This window comes from Mirounga angustirostris, unplaced genomic scaffold (genome assembly GCF_029215605.1).
Source record: "Mirounga angustirostris isolate CCGP_5_RB_7025 unplaced genomic scaffold, mMirAng1.0.hap1 SCAF_6, whole genome shotgun sequence".
Lineage (NCBI taxonomy): Eukaryota > Metazoa > Chordata > Mammalia > Carnivora > Phocidae > Mirounga > Mirounga angustirostris.
The window spans coordinates 107,522,520-107,550,398 of NW_026991714.1; the positions used below are offsets into that span (position 1 = coordinate 107,522,520).

The 27,879-nt window shown below is 57.1% G+C and overlaps 1 protein-coding gene across 4 annotated transcripts in view; it reads left to right on the forward strand.

Annotated features, from left to right (window-relative positions):
• ZMIZ1 (zinc finger MIZ-type containing 1) overlaps positions 1-27,879 on the forward strand; it is a 234,548-nt gene that overhangs the window by 27,045 nt on the left and 179,624 nt on the right. For 3 of the 4 annotated variants that reach the window (XM_045878193.3, XM_054508241.2, XM_045878194.3), the window contains exon 2: positions 20,183-20,309. The exons of the other annotated variant lie outside the window; for it this stretch is intronic. The gene's annotated coding sequence lies outside the window, so the exon portion shown is untranslated. The remainder of the gene's footprint in view (positions 1-20,182; positions 20,310-27,879) is intronic. 4 annotated transcript variants of the gene reach the window in all.

Consider the following 27,879-nt stretch of genomic DNA (forward strand, 5'->3'; position numbering starts at 1 on the left):
GAGAGCCATACACATGAGCTTCAGGGAGGTGAGGCAGGACATTCACACAGCTGGGAGGAAGCAGAGCCGGGATGGGAGCCCCGCTGCTGTGGAGGCTGGCTTGGGGACACGGGTCAGGTGCCAGAGGGAGGAGATGCGTGGGGACAGGGCCGGCACCTGCCCGAGGACTGGACCTGCGAGGTCACCATCATGATCGGCGAGGTTAATTAGCAAGTGGGCAGTGGACAGTTTCAGGCTCTTGTAGCTTTTTTGTCGCTTGCTGGTGCCTCTGGCGGGGGGTGGGGGGGGAGTTCTGAGACTCAGGCTTGAGTGTGGAGCATTGGAATCGGCTCCTGGGGTTTGGCAGGAGGAGGTTGGCTCCACCTGGCAGGTGAGCCAAATGGGAACCACTCTGTTAGGAAATCGCAGCCATGGGTCAGATGCTCCCCACTGCACCCTGCCAGGGAGCAGGCCCTGAAAGCCAGCAAGGCCAGCAGCCTCCTTGACACCCACCCCAGAGCCACAGCCTTGGAACCCAGAGCCTAGAGGACTCCCTGGTGGTGGGAAGGACTTGGGGGGAGGGGCATTCTGATGCAGTCATGACTGCCACCAGCCTGCTGGGACCAACCCCGGGGGCCTGGGAGCTGGGTGTGCCATAGCTGGGAAGCCAGCGCTCCTGGGGGGTCCCCTGAGCACAGGTGCCCTGGCCCTACTGGACAGGGGTCCCTCCCCAGTCTCCCTTTAATGTGTCCCTTCCTCTCCTGGCTTTGCAGGAACCTAGGATTTACTCACTGGTTTTGCATCTGTGTTCGCTTGGAAAGGAAGGCCAGGTTGCAAGGCCCCCTGGGGCCTCAGGAAAGAGGAAGCAATCTTGTTAGTCTGGGGTGTGGAAAAGGCAGGCAGCCCTGCACTGCACGTCGAGCAGGGAGAGGTGGCATCGGGGTCCAGCTCTGCGCCAGGCTCCCTCTGCTCCTCTTGGAGCCTCTGTGACCCCTACAGGTCCTCTTGGTGCTGATACTGGTACTTGTTCTGGGTTGGGGAAGATGGCTGGTCCTGCGTTGTGCAGGTGACTTGCCTGGGAAGAATCTCTCTCCGTACACCCCTCCCCCTACCGCCCACCCAGTGGCTGGGCTTGGAGGAAGTGTCCCCTTCCGCCCAGAGAGAGCTCAGGCCCCTGTGGGAGTGGGGGCTGGGTGTGGCGCTAAGAAACTGCAAGGTACAGCAGCTGCGGGTGCCTTACAAGGGGGAGTAGGTGGCTCTCTTCGCTACCTAGAGGGCCGGGTCCCAGAGGCCTAGGAGCATGGGTGTTGGCTCTTCCTACCCTGCATGGCTCCCACCACTGCTGCATGCATGACCTAAACAAATCCTCAGCCCCTCTGAACATCACTTTGCTTATCCCCAGAATGGGAGTCCTTGATTGGGGGTGTGGTGGGCCATGCCCTATGGTGCTCAGAACATGTCTGCTGAGTGCCAACCCTGTACCAGGCTCTGGGTGACAAGTCCCAGCCTGACCCCAGGAGCTCAGAGCCTCACTAGGGAATAAGACGGGCCAGCATCCCTACAGCCGTGGGATTTAGTGGCTATGATCATGGCCTAGCTGAGTGGTGCAGCTCAGGTCAGGCTGCTGGGGAAGGGTATTCAGGGACGGCTTCCTACCCACAAGAGGTGACCTTTGAGCTGCACCCCAAAAGATGAGTCAGGCAGTGCTCAGCAGAAAAGGCATAGTTGGGGGGGCATCAAGCCTGGGTGGGTGGGAGCCTAAGGACATCAGTGGGGGACCTGATCACATCGTTGGAGGGCCTTAAATGCCGTCCACGCCTTAAGGTTTATCCTTGTTGCAGGTCAACAAAAGATTTGGAGGGGAGGGGTGACCTAGCCAGATCTGATTTATAGAACAGTCACTGTGGTGGCAGCTTGAAGGATGTTGTCACAGGGCCCTTGAGAGCCCTGCTACCATCCAGGACAGAAGGCACAGGCCCAGTACTGGCGGGGACCTGGCCACAGGAGCAGGGGTGCAGCGCTGCTGCAGGGGGCAGGTGGAGGGGGGGCACTGGGTGCCGTGGTATCTGAGGGGTGCCCTTGGCTTGTGCACACAGAATCCCGGGGCGCGGGTGTGATGGTGTAGACGCGGGCGCACGTGGGCGGGTGCATGTCAGAGGCTGCGGGAGCGCTGCGGGTCTGATGAGCAGCACAGAGGCTGGGCCTCCGAGAGCTGCCGAGACCACAGGAGCCTCTGAGGGCCAAGGGTGGAGCTGATAGCAGATTGCAGACTCTCGAAGGGCTACGTGGAGGTGTCGCAGGGGTGGACTTGGCTGGAGAGAGGAGACAGGACAGAGCTCTTAGCTCGAGAGTTAATTCAGCAAACGGTTACAGAGTGCCCTTCCTGCGCCAGCTTTGTGGGTGACAGGGACAAGGTCCTTGCCTCAGGGGAGCTCCTGACTTCTAACAGAGGGGGGCACGCGGCGCTGGCGGGGCACCGAGCTCACTCTGCTGGAGAAGGCGGCAACTAAGTCCTCTGGGATGACTGGGGGAGTCTCAGGCCAAGAAGTGGGGGAAGGGCATCGGAGGCAGAGGGAAGAGCCCCTGCGAAGACTCAGAGGACCAGAGGGATTTATTGGCGCGCTACAGCCCTTCAAGTCAGGCCAGAAGGCATGGACTTTGTTCCCATCTAGGGGCAACAAGTCAGCCGGGCCTCCCAAGCCAGAGAAGAAAGGCCAGGGGCTGCTAGATCCTGAGAGACCTAAGGTCCTCGGCCTGGTGGGTATTGGGGGTAGGGTCTAGCGGAGGTCAGTGCTTGCCAGTCACTGCCTGCCCGAGGAGGGTGACCGAGCAGGGTGCCAGTCCTCCGACACCCCGCGTGTTTCTTCTTGGCATGGCCATGTTCATAGGAGCCGTGAGGTCAGAGAAGGGCCTGTTTGTGCAGAGGGAGGGGCCGCCACTAGGCAGGCGACTGGCACCTACCCCTCCGGTGTTAAAGTCCATCGGGGTGAGCCAGGGAAGGGGGGGAGGGAGGAGGGGAGCCAGGTGATGGCTGTTCTGGCAAGTGTACCTGGTCATCCTGCACGAAGACAAGCCATGGGGCCCCAGGGGCCAGCACACACGCTAAGGAGGCACTGGGGGCTCTGCACGCTCTGGGAGGGAGACACGAGGAGCAAGGTGTCACTGCCAGTTGCCCTCTTGCAGAGCGGTGACGGACGACCAGAGAGGGCAAGTGGCCGGCACGAGCTCACACAGCGAGTTGGACAACCCACCAGTCCCCAGGCTCTCCATGGTGCCCTGGCCCCCAAAGCTTTCAGATAAACTGGCTGGGTATCCACAAGGCTCAGGTTCTGGCCACATTCTCAGTACTCCCTGCTTTAGCTGTGTCTCTAACCCCCCGGGAGGAGGAGCGGTAAGCTCCCTCCTGATGGGCTCTCAGCTCCTGCCGCTTTCCTTACCTCCCTCCTCCTAAAACAACCCGAGGAAGCAAACCCAGAAAGCCCTGGTCCTCGCCTGCATTGGACCAGGTACCGCCCCGCCCCAGTGGAAGATGTGCTGTGGGTAATGCGGACACAGCGAGGTCCTGAACCCCTCCTGACAGGGAGGCAGAAATCCCAGCTCTGGGAGTGTGTAAACATAGTTATTTTTAGCTCTCGGAGGGCTGTGGGCGCAGCAGCGGGACCCGCATTTGGCTCAGCCCCCTCCTCCTGCCCCACCAGGAAGAGGAGGCCTCCCTTGCCCCCCTCTCCCCGCCGTCTGCCTCGGGGCTGGGCCAGTGGATTCCGGGACCCACTAAGAGAAGGAGCAGGGTGGGGGATCTCAGCGAGGCTGCCCACGGCCAGGAGCTGAGGCCAAGCCCAGCTCACAAGGGGCAGGATGTGGTTTTCAGAGAGGCGACATTGCAAGTTTAAAGAGAAATATTGGAGCCACAGAATTTCATGCTTTTTCCATGGGCTCTTACTCTCTCATCTTCGTACCTTCCTCAGTCTGGGCATCAGGAGGCCTGATCCCAAGGGACCATGCTGCCACTTCCACCGCTGAGTGCTCGCGGGCAGTGGGGCACTTCTTTGTATCTCATTTATGCCCCCCTCAGTGAAGTGAGATCATTCCCAACTTGGCTGTGGGGGTGGGAGCTGGGCTGACGAGATCATGGATGCTCACTCACTTGTTCCTTCAACAAACACTCACTGAGCATCGGTTTGGTGCCAGGCACTATCCTAGCTGCTAACTATAGAGCAGGGAGCCAGCCTGGCAAGGTGCTGACCCTCCGGGACTAACGTCATCGGGGTGGGGACAAGAGACAATTAACAAATAAGTACATGCTTCAGCAACAATCAGCTTGCAGTCCGTACGGTACAGAAATAATAAAGAGTTAGATGTTGTGGAGTGACTGGGGTGGGTGAGGGGCATGTACTTTAGACAAGGGCTATTAGGAAGGACCCCCTGAGAAACTTAAATAAAATGGAGCTCCATGCTGGGGGGAGGAGGTGGTGAGAGGGAACAGCAGGTGCAAAGGCCCCGGGGCAGGAAAACCAGTGGGGCTGGAGAGCAGCCATGCTGCAGGAGCAGGCAGTGTACTTGGTGAGGTGGGCAGGGGCCAGAAGCACAGGGTGTGTGGGCCGTGGGGATGCCTTGGGGAGGGCTATAAACAGGAAAAGGTTTGCTCCATGCCTGCAAGGAAGTGAGAGTGGGAGGCCAGTGAAGGGCTATTACCCTCGTCCAGGCAAAGGAGCTGGCGAGAGGTGGGCAGGTTAGAACCCAGGGAGGGTGGACGGTGGAAGTGGCAGATGGCTTGGCTGAAAGGGAGCACCAGAATGAAGGAGGGCTCCTCGACTTCTGCATTTGATGCCTGGGCTGTTGGGGTGGGGAGAGGGCAGTTGATCCAGAAGGGGCCAGTAGAGGATGGAGGCAGAACAGGATCTGGGGAACAGGCTATTGTGGATGCTTTACGTTGCTATACCTGTCAACGTTTGAGTCCAGAGGGTTGCTCAGGAAGCAGCCGCCTGGAGTGCCAGGCCCCAGTCTGGCACGGCTCTCCTCCCGGGGGCTCTCTGCCAGCCTCCAGCCAGGCTGTGTGGGCGGTTGCTCCCTTGGGGCCTGGCCTGGGGTTTTGTCCCAGTGCATGATGGATGAGGGCCTTCCGGTTCCCTGACTTGGAAGCGGGCATGGGTGGGGGTGGGCAGTGTCAGCATCCTTGGGGCAGAGGGGGTTGAAGGCTCTGCCCAAAAGGCTGGGCTGCATGGACCAGAAGGCGCGCTGCTGGGGGATGTCGGAGCACCATTTGCCTGTGTGTCCCCAACCAAGCCTTCTTCTCAGCTGGATTGACTTATTGTGAAGTAACCGTGGGTCCTCGTGTGTCTGAACCAGGATGCCAAGGACAGAGGGAGTTAGCAACATGTTTGGGACTTTTTTTAAAGTAAGCTGTACACCCAGTGTAGGGCTTGAACTCACGATCCCGAGATCGAGTCCCATGCTCTACTGATTGAGCCAGCCAGGTGCCCCAACACATTTGGGATTTTTAATAGCAAACCTGGTTTGCCTTCATTTTGTCATCAGCCAGCTGTGTGACCCTGAATATGTCCCCTCCCCTGTCTGGGCCTTGGAATTCCCACCTGATGCTAGGGTGGAGCGAAAGGTCCTCAGGGTCCTATAGCTTGAGATGCTGCATTTTGGTAGCAGAGGATTGGTATTGAGGGTCATGATGCAGGTAAAGACGGGGCTGTGGAGATGCCTTGCAGTTCCCTGGGGTGCCGATGAGTATGGCATAGAAGCCACCTGAAGGATGGTCACAGGAGATCAGTCGGAAATGCCAGATTGCCTGTGGAAGGTCAAAAGGACCAGCTTACCATACAAGCAGTTGTGTCCTCAGGAAAATCACTAGGATTTTTAAAGCCTCAGTTTTGCCATCTGCAAAATGCGGTCCTAAGCGTCACTGACGTCAGAGGGATGAATAACTGTGGAGGTAATGTGAGGAGAGAGACCTCAGAAGCTCAGCTTCTAGCTCATGAAATGTCTTTGGCTTCTGGAGGTTGCCTTCTCCCTGTCCCTCTTCAGTTGACAGCAGGAATCCAAATTTCAGGGGAGGGGCTCTTCTGCTGTCTGGCTTCCTCTGAGAGCCACAATCCTGGGCCTGGGCGTCCTGCCAAACCTAACTCTGGAGGCAGTGAACCTCGCTGTGGCCTTGGGGACTGGCCCACTGGCCTTGGCTTTCTGAGCATCAGCTTAGGTATTGCTAGGAGAGGCACTCTGGGGCTCCAACCAGAGGCAGTAATGAGCTCTGAACTCACGCCAGTTTTGTTTTGTGTTTTATTTCTCCAAGAAGGGATGGGCTGGGATTTCCTAGCAGCATCGATGTGGTTGCTATTGTGGTTGTGTGTGTGTGTGTGCACGCACATGTGTGCGTGTGCGTGTGTGTGTGTGTGTTTTGACTGCTCTGGGTTTTGGAGCTGTGGTGGAAAGTGCGGAAAATAGCAGATGCTGTATCCATTTGCCACCAAACTGTCTTGAAACGCTATAAATATTTTCTAAAAAGACTAGCTTCCCAAGCCCGATGTGTTAGTTATCTCCTCCCTGAGAAACTGATTCCCGAAAATTAAGACAAATAACCTCTTAAATCACAGTTGTTAACCTCAGGTGTAAAAACCATTACCACACCAGCCGCGGGTCAGAGTGACTCCCTCTGCCTAAGTGACTCCAGGTGGCATCGAGATGGTAGAGGCAGCAGAAAGGGAGGAAGCCTTGCACTCGGTCAGGAGGCCCGAGTCAGAGGCCTGGCTTGGCCGCTCACTGCTGTGTGACCTCAGGCCAGCAGGCTCACCTCTCTGAGCCTCTTGTTTCCTCGTCTGGGTATCAGAGACCTGTCACCTACCGCCTCTCAGAGCCAGCAAGCGTCACTGCACTGCGTTTGTGCTCCTCAAAGGTACACAAAGGTGACCGTCGGGGGTTCATGGGCTACCTTTGTCACGACTGAGAAAACCCCTCTGCCCCCTGCCCCACCCTGTGCTCTCCAGTCTTCTGGCTGTTTTGAGGACAGCCTCCAGGGCCTGGGATGCTTGCTGGCCTCCCTTTCCAACAGAGAGAGGCCGGGGCCCTGGAGCCTCCAGCAGACGGGCAGCAGAGTAATGCCACGGTCCACTCTCCTTGCATTGGCTTTTATGTTCAACTTCTATTCCTGGTGAGGGAGGCTAACTGCGTATTTAAGGTAAGACCATAAAGGTTTTTTTTTTTTTTAAATAAATGTAGTTTAGCAAAAACTGTGAGTTGAGTTCAAGAACTATATTAAGCAACGCCTGGGTGGCTCAGTGGGTTAAGCGTCTGCCTTCGGCTCAGGTCATGGTCCCAGGGTCCTGGGATCGAGCCCCGCATCGGGCTCCCTGCTCCGCGGGAAGCCTGCTTCTCCCTCTGCGTGCCGCTCCCCCGGCTTGTGCTCTCTCTCTGACAAATAAATGAATAAAATCTTTAAAAAAAAAAAAAAAAGAACAATACTAAACAAATGGCAGTCTAGATGGCAGGAGGAATTGACAAAAACCCGGTAGGCGGCTGGGACACATGGGGCCAGTGCACTGTTCACATTGTCCTTGTCTTCACAGTCCCCTGCCAACCTCCTTCACCTTCTATCTCCTCGTAGAGGAGTGGACGGGGACGGGCGATTAGAAGAACACTCTGGCAAACTGTCTTCTGCCCGCCTGACATTCGCAGGTGACCACTACGCTTCATAACAGAGGGGCCGCAGGGGTCCCTCTGCCAGGGTCCAGACCTTACTGGTGAGGGTAGGAGTTGCTCCACCAGCAGGCATGTCAAATACCATAGGTTTTGTTTTCTGCCCCAGCTGGGAGGGACAGCCTGGAGTGCTATTTCGAAAAACAATTCTAAGGTCACGTTTGACTCTGAAAGAGAGTATGGGGATTGATTGTTAATGGCTGCCATGGTGTGGGAAGGGAGCTTGGTGACATGCCTGACCTCCTGTCACTCGGGAGCGCCTCCAAGCCTGTGGCTGGCCTCGGTCCCTACGGCGTCGCCAGCACCAGGTATGGTGGTCAGCCAGCGATGGAGCCAGAAGCTCCCGTTGGAACGAGGTGCTCCGTGGGCAGCCCAGGAGGCAGGGGGCGCCCCCCAACCACACTGTAGGCCAGGCTCCTGCAGCCCGTGTGCTGATCTGTATATGCTGTGGCTAGCCCTAGGCTGCATACTGGGTGGGTGCCCAGAAAGTGGGTTGACAGCCCCGAGAATAGTCAGTGTGCATCCAAAGCTTCATACCCCCCATCCGTTGTTCTTGGGGTCCCCACCAGAGCAGGCACTCAGGCTTCTGGCTTGGAAATCCTGGCTGCCGTGTATACAGACGTCATGGTCATGCTCTGTCGTCCTCTGGGTGCTCACTCTACCACTGCTCTCATATCTGATCAGTAGGTGAGGCAGCCCCATATGTCCCCATTTTACAGATGAGGACATCGAGGCCCAGAGTTGGCAAGTGACTTGCTTGAGGTCATACAGCTAGTTAATGCAGAGACCTGGCACTCATCTCCTGGCCATTTCACCTTCTACTCACAAAGAAAGCTCAAAAGACTAAATTTATGCATCCTGATGTTTAAACCAACTAACTTCCTTCCTTCCCTTCCTCCTTTCTTCCCTCCCTCCCTTCCTTCCCTCATTCATTTGGAATCTTTGTAGCCAAGTGGGTAGGAGCTCTGGAGCCAAATGGCCTGCTTTGCATTTCAACCACTTCTTGGCCATGTGACCTTTGGCAAGTCCCTTGATCTCTCCGTACCTCAGTTTCTTCATCTATAAAATGGGCATAAATACAACATAGGGCTGTTGTGACTATTAACAGGTTAACAGTGCCTGGCTCAGGGTGAGGGTTCTCAAGGGCCAGCTGGTGAGTGCAGTGCAAGGGGTCCCCCTCCCAGGCCATGTCCTGATCATGGGCACTGAGGGATCATAGAGGTGGGTCAACAAGAGCATCTCATGGTCTGGTGAATGTGAGGTGAGAGGTGGATACGTATACCAAGAAAGTATTTCAGGTGGATGGGCGAGGTCCAGGGTGCGCTGGACCCCATGGGATGGTGGGAGTAGGGACAGCATGCATCAGTCCCAGTGCATGAGGGGGTGCTGAGAAAGGCTTACCCATTAGAGGGAGGCTATTAGGTCAAGGCTTGTGGAGGGCAGGGGGACATGAGTGTCCAGGGAACAGAGCCATGGAATGGGTGGTGCCCAGGTCTATTCCTAGAGCGCTGGCTCAGGGGGGCTGGCCCAACCCTGGCAGATCACAAGTGTCCAGAACTTCTATGGATAAAGGATATCCCCATCCCTTATTCCCTTGTTGACTCCTGCAACTGAGGCCTCTGGGCTCTACTCTGGGGTGGGGGCTGGAGGGTGTTGAAGAGAAGTGGAAAGGCCAAGTTGGTTTGCTCCAGGGGTAGGCTGAGAAAATCCTGCCCAAGAGCCTTGGCATGAACTAACTGTCCCTCGCTCCTCAGCTGATGAGCCAGCTCGCGGCCATCTGTCTGTCTATCTGCCTGCCTGTCTCTCTCCTCCCTGCATCTCTCTGTGCAGTGCAGTATAAACAGTCCCCCCCACCCCAAAACACAGCCACCATGGATCTGTTTGCACGCTGGTGCTGACACCCCAGCCCACCCGGAGACCCATTTATTCTGCTGCTGGGGCATGGGGCCATTTTAATCATCCTTGCTCTGCCACGAGATACAGATGGTTGTATTATTAATAGTCATAATTAATCAGCCTCCACGGAGGATCTTTTCCCTGGGCGTCAGATCCTCAGGACGAGCAGCCCCACGAGGGCCCGTTCCAGTCTCCGCTTTATAGACAGGGAACGTGAGGCCAGGAGGAGGGGATGACTCATGGGAGGGCCGGTGACAGCAGCCCAGTCAGTATTCCTGCCCAGAAGTGGGCTGTCCACCACCCGCACCCCTGGCACACCTAGGTCGCGGGGGAAGCCTTCAGGGCTGGGGGTGAGAGAGCAGCCCTCAGCCTGGGGGGTGAAATAAGGGGTCCCCGGCTGAGAGCAGAGGAAGAAGGGTAGAACCAGAGCAAAGGCAGAGGGAGATGGGGCTTCATGGGCTAGCAGGAGTAAGGTCTGATTGGGGGCGGCCTTGAGCCAACGCCAGCTAACCCCCCCACTCCCACCCCAGATGGTGGGTCTGGGCCCGATGGGGCTGCTTCCCCCGCTAAGCGCTGTGTCCCACGGACAGTGATTTAATGCTTGCGGCAGGCAGCGTCCTGATTTATGGGCTTGTTCTGGACAGGCCTGACTCCGTGAGCATAGCGGCGGCAAGGGGCTTCTTGCGCAGTCCTGCGGATGGCCGCCTGCCCACCTGCTCCCCTTGCACACTCCTGTCTTCCCCAGATCGATGCCATCCACACTCACACACCCGTATACACGTGCTTGGACACACAGCGAGCAGTGGGGCTGGCTGAGACGCCCTATCCTGATCGGTAGGCTCATCCTGAGACTCTGCCATGGTAGATGAAAGCAGAGTGCCGTGGCCCAGAGTCCTGTGGGGAAGTGGGGAGGTGGGCTCATGCTCAGGGGTACTCCAGCCCGTTCCCATTCCCACAGGAGGAGGCTGGGGGGGGTACGCAGCACCAGTCCCCAGGCCCCCATGTAGCACCCCTGAGTCTCCTCTCCCCACTGGGTTCAGCTGCCCACACGAATGCTGTGCCAGGCCTTGGGGACAGCCCCGTGTCATGGGAGAAGCCCAGTTGGGAGTCAGGCAGAGCAGGTCACACACCCGGCCCTGTCCCCAGTGCATGGCAGCAAGCTTGGCTAGCCCGTCCTCAGCGTCCTCCCATCCATAAAGCAGTTCCAACAGCATCGCGAGGATTCGAGGAGTAGAAAAGCTGCTGGCTAAGTCAGGGCCCTTCCCCATCAAGCTTCACTTTCCCGGTCTGTGACATGGTCATAGTCACCCTCGCTGGCCCTCTCTTGGGGCTCTGCTGAGAGTCAGATGAGAAAAGAGCCCTGTGAAGGGTGGGGTGCCCAGGGCACTGGTTCCGGCTCTGCGTGTGCAAGATGAGGGGCTCTGGGCACGTGGGTGTGGGGCGGGTGCTGGGGCCTGGCCTCCATCCGATCCCCCTGCTGCCACAGTGTAGCCCTGGGACTTCGGCACAGACTTCCTGGTACCTGGATCTCTAGGAAGCGTGCGTTCCTCATCTTCGAAATGGGTATAGTGATAGTATGTACCGTGGTGTGCTGGCAGGATCCGTGAGAAATGTGTGTTGAGTTTGACATGCAGCGGCCGCTCGAGTTGGCGGTGTTCGTTGGTGTTGTCACCAGCCTAACCGCCATGCGGTGGACGCTGGGTTCGGAAGCACAGATGAACGCATAGCGAATGACCCATGACATCACATTCCAATAATACCTATGTTTCAAGACTTCACATCCGTCCATCCCCACTCAAGAGTCCAGGCCCTTCTTCGGGGCAGCTTAGAGGAGGTGTGGTGGAATCACACCCCGGCCTGCACGATGGCACCCCGTGGTCCGTGCTGACCTCGGCGGACTCCTGGGAACCAGATGCCCAGCCCCGCATGGCCACCTGGCTCCCCAGCAGGAGGCCAGCGGTCGCCTCTACTCTTGCTTCGACCCCACCCCCACTGGCCAACCTGCATCAACCCAGATGGGCCCAGATGGGTAGGGAAGAGAGGAGGCAGGACAGGCTGGGGCCAGACCTTGAAGGACAGGGGTATTTAGCGCACTGGAAGGGATAGCCTTCCAGAAAGATAGAAGTGTGTGGGCAAAGGTTTGGAGTCATTCCTAGGGAAAGGCATGCCTTCTCCCATAAGACATCTGGGCTGCTCTGGCCCAGATGGCCTCGGCTCTCAGTGACCAGTGGCTGTGGGATGAAGCAGATGGCCAGCGAGGGGCGGGGCCACCCCCAGGCCAGAGCCAAGCGAGGCCAAGTGGCCCACACAGGCCAGAGCCCGAGACTTTGGCACCAGCCACTCAGAGCTCTCGACTCGAGAGTTAATGATTCATTTGTGGCCAATTTCTGCTGGCCATTGCCTGGAAATTCCAAGCCTGCCCCTTGCCTCGGCTCTGGGAGCTCCAAGAGTACAGTCTCATTTACACTTGGCTGAGAACATCTCACCCACTATCCAGGGAATGGCTTTTAAAATGAAAGCAGGAGTGATGCAGGTTGGCCATGAGGAAGAACTGATTGTGGGCCGTAGGCCAGGGGCTGGAGTGGTTAGTTTGTATGTAGTAAAGTTAGAGGCCCCTCTCTGACCCCATGTGCCGAGTGCTGGTGGAAGGAACCCTATTTGTGTTCGTGGTGCCCCCGTTTAGTTCAGAGCAAGTGTGAACGGAGTCCAGTTTAGTGTAATGTGGAAAATGTTGCAGCGGTTACAAGGAGGAAATAGAGCTTCACCCAGAGCAGGACTTGGCTGGGTAGAGAAAGCAATAACACATGCAAAGGCCCTGGGGCATGAAAGTCCAAGGGAAGTTGTTAGAGGAGGTTGAATAGTTGTGGTGTGGCTGAAGTGTGGAGGGTATGAGAGATGTCTAGAAGTGTGGACTCGACTCATAGATGAAGGGCTTTGAGGACGTAGGAATTTGGCAGTGGGAGGAGCTGGTAAGGGGCAGTCAGGACTGGTACCTGAGCAGGGACAAGTATTTTCAATTTGCGTTTTTGGGTCATTTGCCCATTCGTGTCTTGATTCTGCTGGTCAGCAAACTTTTCATGGCAGCCTACTCTGTGCAGGCTCAAGTCTGAGCCCTTCATGGGTCCCTGCACCTGGGTGGAGGTGGGCTAGAGGGAAGGGGTTATATGTAGCAATCCAGGGGAGGGTGCTGAGAGCGTGAGTATGGGTCAGTGTAGAGGCAGGGAGATGGTCAATGACCTTTTCAGACCCACCCAGCCCAGCATGTTCCTTGTAGACTGGACAGACCTCCTGGAGGTTACCCTTGTCCGGTATGATCATGTGGTCTTACTGATTCCAAATGTGTATCTGTTACTTTGCAGATGAGCAGACTGAGGCCCAGAGAGGGGAGGGTGAGTGCCAGAGCCCAGACACAGCTCAGCCCCTCCCCCCCATCCTGGCTGGTTGCACACATATCCCCCCACCCACCCCCTGCAGATTTAAGGATATTTCTCCAAATCAGACAAAAGAGAGCAGCCTAATCCTCCAAGTTGAAATGTCCAGGGGCTTGGGGAGGAGGCTTCCTTTATATCTTCAACTTTGCAAATTTAATTTCTTCCGATTATTTCTTGACAGTCCCAGGCGTTGGTGGTAAACAACCGCTCTCCCCAGAATGTTTCCCTGTGACAGCAGCTTTCTCTGGCGAGGGTGCTATCAACACTTGGCAGGGCCTCTTCCCGGCTCCCAGCTCCCTGCTCCCGGCTCCTGAGAAGTGAGAGCTTCTGAAAGGCATTCAAGAATGTGGCTCTCCCAGTGTGCTGGGCGGGCAGGGGCTGGGGCAGGCATGGGCCTTGCCTCTTTGTTCCCCACGGCCGGCCGCCAGTCGCCCAGCCTGGCCTCGGAGCCTCAAATGGCCCCTGGTTGTGGATGGTCCCCAAGTGGAGGGGTGGGGCAGTATCAGGTATCCGCTGGCTCCTGAGGCCCTGGTGCCCGGGGCCTTGGCCCAGCTCAGCAGCCACAGGGAGCACATCTCCAAGGGGTAACTCTGCCAGGCCTATCTGTGGCCGGGAGACCGGCAGTGTCCCGGCCCTGTGGCCTCCGTGGCCTGCGTCACGCTGGCTTAGGTGTCCTGAGTCAGAGCCAGGAAATGGATCTATGTACGGGGGTGGCGGTGCCCTTGCCCTGGGTGGCTGGGGTGAACCCCAACCTCCTGCCTGTCCACGCTGCTGGCCTGGGTTTGAACAGTGCCTGGAGGAGAGGCTGAGGTGACAGCCAAGCCCCTAACCCCACACGGCCAGTAACCGCCATTGAAGACGCGCGGGGCTGTGGACAGGACAGAGCGCTCAGACACAGGCTGCAGTGTGTTTGCCCACACTGGACCACTTTCCTGGAATGCCCCTCCTGGACTTGCCCTCTGGGCAAGAATTTACCCAAGAATTACTTCTCTGGTGAAGCCTTCCCCTGCAGCACCCCCGCCAGCCGACGCTGCCCCTTTTTCCTCTGAGTCGCCCTCTGGATCTCCACCAGGACCCCTATCACAAGGTCCTGTGGTCACCTTTCCCTGCAGAAGGCTCCCACGGTTACCTGTGTGAGTGCTTTGAGCTTATCTGTGCTCTATGCATGCCTGACACATAGTAGACGCTCAGGAAAGGCCCGCAGGATTTAATGAAGGGGTTCCTAAAGGCAGTGTTGGAGTGTACCTTTGTTAATGATGTGGTGGAGAGGGGAGGAGGGAGTTTGCCAGTGGAGAGACTGACCTCCCTGTGCCAGCGCCGCGCCCCCTCCGCCGCATATCCTGGGCCTGGGGAATTGCTAGGGGGCTGTAAGGGACCCCTCCCCGCCTCCATACAGCCCAGCTCCTTCCTTGCTGGCAGGAGCTGGCTCCCTGGGTTGGCCGTGTGATCACTCTCCAGAAAACACCCCAGTGGAAACTGCATGAATGATTGATAAGAGCTGAGAGCTGTTTAATTTTTTCCCCCTGTTTAATGGCTATCAATAATTTAATACGCTCTCTGTATGTTTTTAAGAAATAGCACCCATTTTGCTGTCTCCGGTTTAGTGGGCTAAATGATTTAAGTGTTGGAAACGGGCTCTGAGGACAGAGGTTGAGCGAGTCAGAGGGATCTGGAGGCTGGGGGTGGGAGGAGGCAGGTTCAGAGCCAGCCAGGGGCCTGTGGCCTGGGGGTGTGTGTCTGTGTGTGTGTCTGTGTGTGTGTGTGTGTGTGTGTATGAGAAGGGGGAGGGAGGGAGGAGGGAGGGGCGGGTAAAAGCCAGCGCCTCGCTGCTAAGAGCAAGATAATTGCTTTTCCGGGTCTCACTGAGCAACAGCTGAACAGCTGTCCACTTGCCTTCCCCCCTTCCCAGTGCCGAGCTTTTCTGGATGACTCTGGGAGGCCTGGGGGGGCTAGGAAGGAGCTCCAGTTAGCACTGCTGGGGGCTGAGAACCCCCTCCCCCAACATCTTTGCCCCCTTCTAAAGCTTTTAAATCATTTTTCTTTTAATGATGCAGTTACTCTCTTGCCAGCCTTATCTTCCAGATGGGGTAGGGCTGGTGTTGGAGTGGGCAACTCAGAATCGCTAATCTCGGGGCCCAAGGGGACCAGGAAGGTCATCTGCCAGTGCTCCCCCAAACTTTCCAGATGCAAAGGATCCCCTGGGAGGACTTGTTAAAATTTTAAATTCCTGGGCTGCATTCCAGACCCACAGCCTTCCATTCTCAAGGGAGAGGCCTGGGGACGCTGTGGGTTTACCAGGCAGCCCAGGTGATTTTTATCATCAGAGGAGGTTGGGAAATGTCGAGTTCAGCTCTAGTTCCGGTGCTCAGAGCACGCACAGCACCACGTGGCCACTCCCACTGCTTGCACATCTCTGGGGACAGGGCACTCACCCCCCTGGGGAGACAGCACACGCACCTGTGGAAAGTGTGCTCAGTCCAGGGGTCCCTCTGATGTTAGGCTGGTCCCACTCAGGCTGTCCTCATGTGTGTGGAGTTACCTCTGCCACAGGACAGACCACCTCTCCTAGGACCTCTCCCATTCTGGCTGTCCTCTGGCTTATCTGTGCCTCTCTGTTGGGCAAGGAGCTTCCTTTCCTAGAAAAACACTCCGGGTACCAGAGAAAATGTCCCAGGGATAGCCCAGGCATGGGGGTGGGGAGGGAGTGGGCAGACACCATCCCTGGCACAGCGGGGACCTGGAGGGAGGCAGAAAGAAACCTGGGCTTCAGAACCGCCTTGGCCTGTCAGGGGCCAGGCCTCCCGTGGGAGAGAAAAATGAGACTCATCAGAGATTGTTGACTAAGCCAGATCTCTGGGATGACAGTGAGGGATCTGAGACCAGAAGAAACTCCCCCAAGGTCATGCATCCATTAAGAACAGAGCCGGACTGGGTATTTACCCCAAAGATACAAAAGTAGGGATCCGAAAGGGTACGTGCAACCCAATGTTTATAGCAGCAATGTCCACAATAGCCAAACTATGGAAAGAGCCAAGATGAATGGATAAAGAAGAGTGGTATATATACACACACACACACACACACACACACACACACACACACACACACAATGGAATATTATGCAGCCATCAAAAGGAATGAGATCTTGCCATTTGCAACGACGTGGATGGAACTGGAGGGTATTATGCTGAGCGAAGTAAGTCAAACAGAGAAAGACATGTATCATATGACCTCACTGATACGAGGAATTCTTAATCTCAGGAAACAAACTGAGGGTTGCTGGAGTGGGGGGGTGGGATGGGAGGGATGGGATGACTGGGTGATAGACACTGGGGAGGGTATGTGCTCTGGTAAGCGCTGTGAATTGTGCAAGACTGTTGAATCTCAGATCTGTACCTCTGAAACAAATAATGCAATATATGTTAAGAAAAAAAAAAGAAGAAGAAGAAGAAGGTAGCGAGAGGGGAAGAATGAAGGAGGGGAAATCGGAGGGGTAGACGAACCATGAGAGACAATGGACTCTGAAAAACAAACTGAGGGTTCTAGAGGGGAAGGGGTTGGGAGGATGGGTTAGCCTGGTAATGGGTATTGAGGAGGGCACATTCTGCATGGAGCACTGGGTGTTATGCACAAACAATGAATCATGGAACACTACATCTAAAACTAATGATGTAATATATGGGGATTAACATATCAATAAAAAAATTTAAAAAAAAAAGAACAGAGCTGGGACTGCAAAGATGGGGTTGGGGGCCCAGAGAGGGGCATTGAGCATTGAGGCCCTGGCGCTGGGGGTCCACTGAGACCCAAGGTACCTCCAGGCTGGAGCCAGAACAGGGGAGGGCTCCTCCTTCTCACTAGGCACTCGCTGATAGAGACAAGTCAGTACATCCAAGGATTTGTAGCAGAGCCGAGGCCCCATCTGTCTGGCATTACAGCTCGTCCTCCGCTTTGCCTTGTCTTTTGCATTGTTTCGGCAGAGAGACAGCACTGACTGCATGTCAGCCTTGCTCTTTTATTTTAGTAGATCATTAAGAGGGAAGGAGTGGTACACACTTCACAGGTGTCATTGTGTACTGCAAAACGGGGCACCCCTCAAGCCCTCCTCCATTGCGTAGACCCTCATTGTACCTTCAAATTCAGCCCCACCCTCGACATATGTGGGAGAAGCCTGGGTCTTGGCAGGTGCTGGCATACAACCCATCTTGTGATCACCAGTCCCCCCAGTGCCCCTTCACCGAAACCTGCTCTGGTCATCACAGCATCACTCTGGGGTGGGGGCAGGGGGCGTAGGTCTTGACCCTGGAGGAAGAGGAGGAAGGGTGCCACCGAAGCCTGACGGGGCTCTTGCTTGCAGAGCTCTGACAGCTGGCGAGACAGCAAAAGACTAATCCATGCTCAGGAAGGCCCAGCCCCAGAGAGAGAGCCTCGTGAGTCTAGATACCTGGGCAAAGCCTGGGGGCAGTCAGGGAAGGCTTCCAGGAGGAGGTGCCACCTGCCCTCCGGCTTGAATCATGGAGAGAAGAGCAAAGGCATCCCAGGGGCAGGGGTGTGAGGTGGCTCTGTGAGTGTGCAGGGGAAAGTGAGATGAAGCCAGCCGGGCAGGGGCTGGGCTAGCGAGGTGGACAGAGCAGGGGGGGCTGGACCTGGTATGGCTGGGTGGAGAGCCACAGAAGGTTTGTTTGTTTCCAGCTTCCATTGAAGTATTATGTCCATGCAGACAAGTGTGCCTATCCGAAGTGTAGCTTGACAGATTGTCATGAAATGAACACAGTCGTGTAACCACCACACAGATGAAGAACATTCCAGATGCCCTAGAACCCCCTGTGTGCCTCCTCCCAGCCCCTGCTTCCCCTCCAGGACAATGACTCCTGATTTCCAACAGCGTGCTCTCCACCACCTATTGCTGCCCAACAATACAAACACCCCAAAACTTAGTGACTTCAAACAAACCACCACCATTTATTATGTCTCTGAGCTTTGCCTGGGCAGTCCCTCTGCTGGTTTCCCTTGGGCTCATGTGACTCTAGTCACCCGAAGGGCCGGCTGGACCAGAAGGTTGGCATTGGGCTCAGTCACATCTGGCAGCCAGTGCTGGCTGTTGGCTGGGTGGCCTCAGTTGTCCCCCCATTCTCCAGTAGAGGAGACTGGCCTCCGACAGGGCCAAGGCCATAAACAACGTGTGCCTGGAGTCCTAGTCTCTGTAAGCCAGAAACTGTTCCTTTCACTAAATCCTATTGATCAAAACAAGTCTCAACTGCAGTCCAGATCCGGGGGGTAGAGAATAGACTACCCTCCCCCCTCTGAAAGGAGTTACTGCTGCAAAGAATCTGTCACCATATTTAGTCGACCACAAACACGGAGTAGTCTGCCTGTTCTTGACTTTTCTGTAAATGGGCCCCTTAAGTGTGTTCTCTATCGCGTCTGGCTTCTTTGGGTTGTTGGGTTTGTAAGATTTCTCTATCATTGGATCTAGTTGCAGATCCTTAGTTCTCATTGCTGTGTGGTATTTAGTCCATTGTGTGGACACACCAGGTATCTATTCTATGGTTGATGGCCATCTGGGAGGCTTTTGGGGTTCTTGGCCCTTACGAATAGCACTGCTCTGAACATTTCTAGTACACATCTTCGGGTGCCCCCATGCGCACGTTTCTCTAGAAGTGGAATTGCTGGGTTGCTGATAAGCCACAGGGTGGGAGATACTTCCAAACTAGTTTCTAAGGTGGTGACCAGTGCATGCCCCTCCAGCCATGTTTGGGAAGCCGGCAAAGGCTTTGTAGAGGGGAGCGAGGTGTCCATGGGGCTTTTAGAAAGTCCCCCTGGCTGAAGATCTCTGACCCTGAGGCTCCCTGTAATGTCCCCAGTGGGCCCACCTGGAGCCACAGGCCATCAGACCAGATGTAGGGTCTGGATATAGGGCCATCAGACCAGATGGCCTCCCAGACCCCCAAGACTCAGAGAAGCTGGGTGCCTGGCAGAACTGACACACGAGGATGCAAGAGCTGGAGGGGCTGCCATGGTGGCCTCCATCCGAGATAGCTCTGGGCAGTGAGCAAAGCAGTCCCCAGGGAGACTGGGATCTACCTCTGGCCTTGCCTCTCTCTTGCTGCAAGACCCTGGGAAGAAACCCTTTCTCCAGCAGGGCCTTGCTTTCTGCATTTGGGAATCAACAGAGTATCGGCCTCACCAAGTCTCTTGCCTCTCCCCAACCTGAATGCTGTATTCTAGAATCTAACAGGGAAGGGCATCACGAGGCCCTTGGAGAGCTCAGTGGGCTTCCTGATTTCAAGACACACATCAGGGGCACCTGGGTGGCTCAGTCAGTTAAGCATCTGCCTTCGGCTTAGGTCATGATCCTGGGGTCCTGGGATCGAGCCCCACATCCATCATGCTCCCTGCTCAGTGGGGAGCCTGCTTTTCCCTCTGCCCCTCCCCCTGCTCACGCTCTCTCACTCTCTCATATAAATAAATTTAAAATAAATAAATAAATAAATAAATCTTCAAGACACACGTCAGTTGGCCAGTTTTATTCCTCTTATTCACTAAACACCTTCACTGCACCGTCCGTCAGTCACTCATTTGTTTGTCCATCCATCCCTCCAACAATCCCTGGCCTTGCTAGCCTCAGAGGAGAGGGATAAACCTGACCTCCAGAAAGCTGGAGAAGACACGGTCAGCCATACCCCATGCCCCCGGAGGGTGAACAAGGAAAGGAAGGGCCTGTCCGGGAGGGCTCCGTGGAGGCACTTGAGCAGCGTCTCGAAGGCCAGCAGGGCTCTGAAAGAGCAGTGGGGGAGAGGGCTCGGAGCAGAGCACCAGACACGTCCCAAGGCCGGGCGCCCGGGGCCCCGGGCCGGCTGCAGCACCGACGTGTGTGTGTGTGTGTGTGTGTGTGTGCCCGCGAGCTGCTGCTCTCGCTGCCCGGCTGCCGAGGGCTGGCCCTCAGTGCTGGGGCCCGGGCTGGGCCTCTGCCACCAAGTTCAGGAGACAGGCCCTGGCTGGGGAGGTGGGGGGCAGCATCCAGTTTCTGGGATGGCTCCACTTCGGGGGGCCAGCTCAGCCTTCCAGGAGATGGCCAGCCGAGCCCGGGGAAGGCAGGGCCCGGAGGTCAGTGGAGGAGGTGGGGCCGCCCGCGAGGTTGGCTTGGAGCTCACTGCGCCCTCTGGTCTGTCCCGCAGGACTTGCCGTGCTGTGCTCCGCCCCGTCGGACCGCGGGGGCTGTCACCTTCTTCCCACCTCGGCCTCCGTTTCCTGACGCCCTTAGCAGCCTCCAGTCCCGGTCGTCGTCCGCAGAGGCCTCAGCAGGTAAGCAGGATGGGCTGGCCCCTGGCGCTGTGCGTCTGCTGCCGCGGGGTCGGGGGAGCGGGCAGCTGGGCCGCCAGCACTGAGGAATGAGGGGCTGGGGCTTATTTCTCAGTTCTCACTTCTTCCTTGGCCCCCCTCCTCTCAGACAGTGGAGGGGCTTGTGTCCTGGCCTGGGACTTGGATGTTAGGTTTTATGCTGTTGCCAGGGCCCGTGTGGCCTTAGGCGGGCCTGTCGCTCCCCTGCCCTCCCCTCTGTACTTGAGAATAATGGCGGACGCGCGGATGTGCCGAGCGCGTCACTGGGTGCCAGGCACGGCACTAAGTGCTGTGTAGTTATTGACTCTTTCCATCTGCACACCAACCTGTGAGGCAGGTGCTGGAATCAGGTCCATTATATAGGCAAGAAGACGGAGGCTTGGGGTTGGGAAGTAACTTGCCCAAGGTCACGTACCTGGCTGAGCCCCCATGGGGTTCACCTTTGGGTCGATGTAGCTCCAGTGCACCAGTCCCTAATCCTTGGACCATCCTGTCCCTGGCCGTGCCCACCTCTGCTAGCCTCCTCCTGGGGGCAGGAACTGAGGCTGTCACGGGGTCTTCAGAAGTGCCGGGTCCTAACCCAACTCACGGCAAAGGGAGGGGACTCTTATAAGATGACAGGGGCTGCAGGGGCCTGGGGCTGCACCTCAGTTGTGGATGGGATGTGACACGAATCAGGCCTGGCCTCTGGGGCCCCCGAGAGGGTACCTAGGGCCCCTTCTAGAGGAGGGGCATGTTGGCTGGATAAGGCTCTCTCTCCCTCTGCCTCCCTACTTCAGTTTCCCTAGCTTGTATTAAGCACTTACTGTATGCCAGGCCCGATGTCAGGCCCTAGGATACAGGGGACAGGGGCTCATCTCATTCTGGGCTCTGGCGGAGAAGCAGGGAGAGCACAACAGATGTTGTGCAAGCCCCAGACCAGTGCAGTGAAGTGTTGAGAGGTGGGGGGAGGGTGCATTCTGGAGGAGGTAACCCAAAAGTGAGTAGCTTTGTAAGGAGACAGGAGCAGGGGATGCGTAGGAAAGCCTGGCAGGACGGGAGATGAGGTTGGCAAGGGGATGGGAATATTGTAAAGGGCCACAAATGCCAAGATGGAGAACTAGATCCCAAGGGCAGTGGGGAACTATGGAGGGTTCTAAGTGAGATAGGGGCCTAATGAAGGTGGCTGCATTGGAGAGGCTGTCAGAAGGGCCCTGCTGGAAGCAGGGAGACTAGAGAGACTGTCCCAAGGGCACAGTAAGAGGTCAGATGCCTCAGGTAGGGCCGGAACAATGGACACAGAGCAGGAGTGAAAACATAAGACACCAAGGCAGGGAAGTTGGCAGGACTGCAGTTGGCCGGGGTGGGGGGTGGGGCATGAGGGTGGGAGAGCTGCCATGGTGTGGGGTGAGGGGTAATGATAGAGCTCTGAGTGAGTATGGGGGAGTCTGGAGTCTAGGAAGGCTTCTTGGAGGTGGTGGGCCAGGTTGTGGTCCAGTGTGTCTCTGAGGGGGCCAAGATTTTCATGAGGAGGAAGATGATTTGGGTGGTGTGATAGTTACACACGGGCATGATGTTCTCATCTACAAGTATTGATACACATATAAGTTCCAGAGGATTCTCCCAACCCACAGTCATACCTGTATCCATGAATACATGTGCACACACGCTCGTGCGCACAGACACGCATGTGCTTGTAAACCTGCCCATGCGTGCTAAGGGATACAGATGTGCGTGCACACCCATGCACGAACGGTCACGTGTGCACAGACACATGCGGCAACATATGGAGGAACACTCCCTCACATGCACACACACACAGACATGGTTCGCACATGCAAGCATACACGTGTGCACGCAGGTAGACGTGCACGCCCATACACACTCGCATGCATCCGCAGACTACCGTGGTGACGCCCCACAGCAGATAGGCGCAAGCTCTTGCAGCGCACCAGTCCCCCGTACACACGGGCGTGCGCTCCTGTGCACACACAAGGAGTGTTCCAAGGAGGAGGAGCTGTGCAGGGGTTGGTGGCTTCTCACCTGTCAGAGCTTCCATGGCACAGGGAGTCGTGGGTTCCGTCTGGTGTGGGGGGCTAGTCCGTGTGTGGGGAAGAAATTTAGGAAGGACCTCCAGGAGACAGGCAGAAGAGGACAGAGATTTGCCAGGCTGCTTTAGAGACACAAAGCAGACCGAGCACAGAGCCCAGCTCTTGCAAAGTCCCAGAGAGGTCAAAGTTGCTTCACTGGCCCTGCCCCGCTTCCCCACCAGTGTCCGTCAGAATCTACTAGAATCAGGACTGGCTACGTAATTTGTGGGGCCCAGGGCAAGACAAAAAATGAGAGTCTCATTGTTCACAAATGATTATGGATCCCTAGACGGTGACAGCAGAGCATCAGACCAGGAGAGGGTCCTTCTAAGCTTGGGGCCCCGTGCGTTGCCCAGGAAGCCAGCTCTGCCCATATGAAGCGTAGTGGTTGCGGGATTAAATGCCAAGAACTGAGTTTGTGTGAGTAACACCAGTAACTTACCAGCCCCGAGGCCTTGGGCAAGTCCTCTGTCGCCTCTGGGAGTCCTGTCCGCCAAGGAGAGAGACGTGCCCCTCCTCCCACAGTGCCGGCATCCATCTTGTCCCCAGCAGCCTGGGACAGTGGCTTCAGTTGGGGTGGGATTATAGCCCCTCCGTCAGGCAGGGGTGTCAAGCATTCCCTGACCTTTGGCGGCCTGGTTTTTCTGTGCTTTGCCAAATCCACCCAGGGCAGAGGTGGTTGGGAGGGTCTACTCTGTGTTTCATTTGCAGAGTCTTCTGCCTGATTGCCCTTTGCCTGCCCATCTCTGCTTGGCAGACTCGCTCCTGTAGGTCAGACGCCATGGAGCCTTCTCTGACCCCCACCTCTCCCTCCCGACCTTTGCCCTGGGACCCCTCCAGGAGCTACCATGACCTCTTGCACTGTAGACTTCTCTACCATGTGCAGAGCTCTTTCACACCCCATCCCGCCACCGAACAAGCCCTTGAGCGGTCCTGTCCTGTTCGCCAGATGGAAACAGAGGCTCAGGGGTGCAGCCCCCACCCCAGCACCTGGCTGAGGGCAGGCCCACAGTGCCCAGGGGAGCCGGCAGTGGCAACAGAAGGAGGCCCCTGGGCTCTGCTCCAGGCCAGCTTCCCATTTCAGCATTCTGCAAGACTGGCTTTTCCTCCGGTAAAGAGCTCCAGCCTCTAGCCCAGCAGAGACCCCAGAGGTGCCTGGGGTGCCGAAGAGGGCCTGGTGGAGCTGGATGTCTGGCCAGCTGGACTAGACCAAGCCCCAGCCCTGCTCCTCCCTGCGGGTGACTTGGCCCCGTTCCCGCAGCCAGGCGGCCTGCAGCCAGATGTATGTGGTTCCTAAGCTCGGGCGAGTCCCACATCAGGCAGAGAGGTGAGAAGGCCCCAGCTGGTCTGGGCCGTGACAGCCCACAGAGACTAGACACACAGAGAGGGTCTCTCGTCAGGGGCGTGACAGCTGGCCCCATGTGGCCGGCACCTTGGGAACAGCACCGTAAACACCTTTGGTGGCTGAATGCAGAAGGTACTGATGCAATCAAGGGTAGGGACTCCAGGCCAAGGCTTCGGGGTTTTCCAGCTCTGCCACTCCTCTTTGTGACGCCAGATTAGTGGCTTGACCTCTCCGTGCCTCATTTCCTCGTCATTAAAATTGAGATAATGATAGGACATACCTCACTGTGTTGTGAGGAATTCGGTCAACTAAGCCATGAGAATCTTGGCGACGGTGCCTAGCACGTGGTTCGCACCCCACAGCGTCCGGATGGATGGTGGGCGGGCAGCTGGAGGATGGCGGTAGAACGGACCCGAGCGCTGTGGGCACACGGAGGGGGAGCGGGGTGACATGGCTGGTGTCATTTAAGAAAGGACATAGGGAGACAGCAGGGTTGGGGTTGGGCTGGCTTCGAGTTTCATGAGGTAATCACAGTTGTTGATCCCAGCTCTGTGGGCAGGGACGCGGGGTGACCGCCACACTCCCTGGCCAGCCCCTCCGGCCCCTGGTTTGTGACTTCGGGCTGCCAGCATGCACACCATCAGCTGTCAGTCAGCAGACTTCCAGGGTTACATGGTGCAAGGCGGGCTTGGGGCTGGCTGCAAAGACCTTGACAGCGGGCCTGGCCACGGCCACGCAGCGCCGCCGGCATTCCCGGGGCCCCATGTGGCATGCCTGTCCGTCTTCAGCACCAGCTGAGAATGCACACCCCGTTCTCCTTGCCTGGAATTTGTTGCCCCAAGTCCAGGCCCCTCCACCACCAGCCTGGGTAGGCTGCCCTGAGCCCACACCCCTGACCCCAGCTGGAGCTGGAGATCATCTACAGCCCACTGATCATTCCTGTCCCGGGTGGGCCACTGTCTGGGTTGGCAGTGCAGGGCTGCTGCCCTGGCAGCCACCCGCCCCCGCCAGCTGGACTTGGTTCAAACCTCAGCCCGGCTGCACACCTGCTGTGTGACCTTGAACAAGTTGCTGCCCTTCTCTGAGCAGTTCTTTATTGGTATGTAAAACCAGAACCAGTCAGCGGTCACGCCCTGCAATGGTCTCGAGGGCCTCGACAGTCCAGTGACGCGGAGATTATTTTATTATACAGATAAGGAGACTCAAAGCACTAGAGAGGTTAGGAAGCATACCCAGGATCACAGAGCTATTGGTAGAGCTGGGATTCAGCCCAGTTTTATTTGACACCATAATATGTGTTTTCCCCACCGCAGCAAACTGTCTGTGATAGGTACTTGCATGTTTCTGGGTGATCCATTCACTGTGCCAGCCAGAGTCAGCTGAACGTTTACCAGGCTCCAGTACCGTGCTAGGTGCTGGCGTCCAAACCGGAATCTGCATTTGAGAAGCTGAGTGAGCACAGCCCTGGGCTTGGAAGTCCCAGAGTCTCCAATGCAGAGCATGCTAGCAGGGGGCCCTTGGCGAGTGAAGGCAGAAGGAGCCGGGAGGAGCAGCTCTTCCCTGACACTAGGGGAGGCAGGCAGGGGGGACTGCCTTGAGGAGGAGGCTGGATCCCTACACGGAGTGGGAGAATAGGGTCTTCCTGGGGTCTCTGCACAACTTGGGCAGGACTCACCCAGTGGGATGTCCAGTTGGAGAGGAAGCTTCATTCAGCCACAGCTGGAAGTAGATGCTGAGGCGGCCCCTGAGGGCCTCAAAGGCTGGGCCAGAGTTTGACCTTGATCCTGTAGAGAGTGGGGAGCCAAAAGGGCTATTAAGCAGCAGTAGCAACTCTGAAGGCCAGGAAGGGAGGGCGGGCTTTGGCCCACCAGCCGGGGCTCCCAGCTCCACCCAGAGTGGTGACAGCAGGGAGAAACAGGGCTGGGCCTTGTTTACTCCAGCCAGCCAGACCCCCAGTTTACCAGGCCCTCTTCAGCACCCCACGCACCTCTGGGGCCTCTCCTGGGCCAGGGGCTAGAGCTCTTTACCAGGGGGAAAAGCCAGTCTTCCAAAATGCTGGAATAGGAAGCTGCCCCAGAGCAGAGTCCAGGAGCCACCCTCCGTTACCCCCATCCATATCCCTGCGTGATGTGGGCCTGACCTTAGCCCACGGGTGGGGTTGCAGGGAGACATGGGCAAACCTGTTGAGTGATATAGTAGGGACAGAGAAGCCCAGAGACCAGCCCGGCGTCATCCAGCATCACCGCGACAGGTGCAAGAGACCAGCAGGCTAGGCGAGAGACATTTTTCCCGAGGGTGGGAGGGAAGGTCTGCGTCCCCCTCTGGCTCTCCCAGAGTCCGGTGTGAGCCTCACCAGCTGAGTGTGATCACCCCTGTAGGTATGCAGAGCTGCCCATGTGCCGTAGGGGCCCCTGACCTCGGCCACCAACAGGACTCTGCAAGGACAGGCTGGGATTTGGTAAATTATGCCCAGAAGGATTCCTTGGGTGTTACTCACCCCGGGTGCTTCTCCCTCCCACTGATGTTTGCTCACCTGGCTCTGTCTGAGCCCTGGAGTCGGTCTCCCTCCGGTCCGTAAGCCACACACTTAGGATGAGAACAACCACACCCCTGCCCTGTGTCCCAGGTCCCAAACCTCAGTGACCTTGCGGGGCGGGAGTAGCACTGGGTGTGGCTGCAAGGGTGGCATCTTTTTTTTTTTTTTTTTTTTGACAGAGAGAGACACAGCGAGAGAGGGAACACAAGCAGGGGGAGTGGGAGAGGGAGAAGCAGGCTCCCCGCAGAGCAGGGAGCCCGATGTGGGGCTCGATCCCAGGACCCTGGGATCACGACCTGAGCCGAAGGCAGACGCCCAACCGACTGAGCCACCCAGGCGCCCCTAGGGTGGCATCTTTATTTGAAGCATAGCATCCCAGCTGCCTGGGGGAAGCACAGTCTTTAGAAATCATCTGGCCCAATGCCTCATGGTACAGATGGGGAAACTGAAGTGTGGCCCAGCGTGGCACTCCATGCTTTCAGCGGAGGCCACTGCCACCCTCAACTGCTTTCGAAGCATCGCAGGGGTAGACCCTGGCAGGGCCCCAGACCTGTGGTGGGGGTGGTCACCTGGCCATGGGGCACAGTGTTTGAGGAAAGGCAGGACCAACCCCTGAGGGCCTGGGGGCACAGAGATTAGGGCCTGGGAAGTTCCTGGGAGTCTGTGGAGATCCACCCAGAACCGCGACTGCGAACAGCATCGGGCGCCCTCAGACCTGGCTCTGTTAGGCCTCTTTTGTATTCCACCTCCTATAATCACCACCTCCCGCCAAGGCCTGCAACCATTAGGGCTTCTCTTCCATCTGTTTACCAAGAGAAAGGAGTGAGGGCTAGAGATTGCAGGCCCAGAGGCCAGGGCAGAGAGCATGCTCTGTAGCAGGGCCCTATTTGAAAGCTGACAAGATACAGGGGCTGAGAAAGGACAGAAGGCTCAGGAAACCAGAGACCACCCAAGTCCCTTGTCAGCCCCCTGGGATGAGCCACAGCAGGGTGCCCAGCAGCCTGCAGTCTAGGAGGCTGCGGATCTGTGTGTGGTATCCAGAAAAAAACGTCTGGGTTCCAAGGGACTCTAGGGTCAAGGAGGGCTTCCTGGAGGAGGTGGAGCCAGACCCTGAAGAAAGACCATGACTGTGAACTGAAAGCATTCCAAGCAAACGGACCAGCCCCAGCCGGGTCAAGGCCCTGAGGCAGGCACGCAGGGTGGGGGTCGGGGGCAGACCAGTGGGGCTGGTTGGAGGGCCCAGACCGGGCAGTGAAGGAAATGAGGTGGACATGCCCCCTAGAGGCCAGATGGCAGAAGGAGAAGGGAGTTTGCACTTTGCTTCTAACTTGCTAAATCCCTGGGCAGATTCCTGCCCCCCGTCTGGGCCTCAGTTTCCCTCAGATCTCCCTGGAGTTTCAGGCACAGCAGGGCAGTGCCTCAGCGGAGGGGTCTGCCTTTGGGGAGGGTATCGGCAGGTGCCAGGATCCTAGGCTCCCTGGGAGTTGGTGGCCAACGGCAAGGGCACTGCTGCTGGACCCAGGGCTTCTCTCTGGCTGCGGGAGAGCTGACCTCAGACTCCAGGGGTTTGCCAGGAGTCTCCTC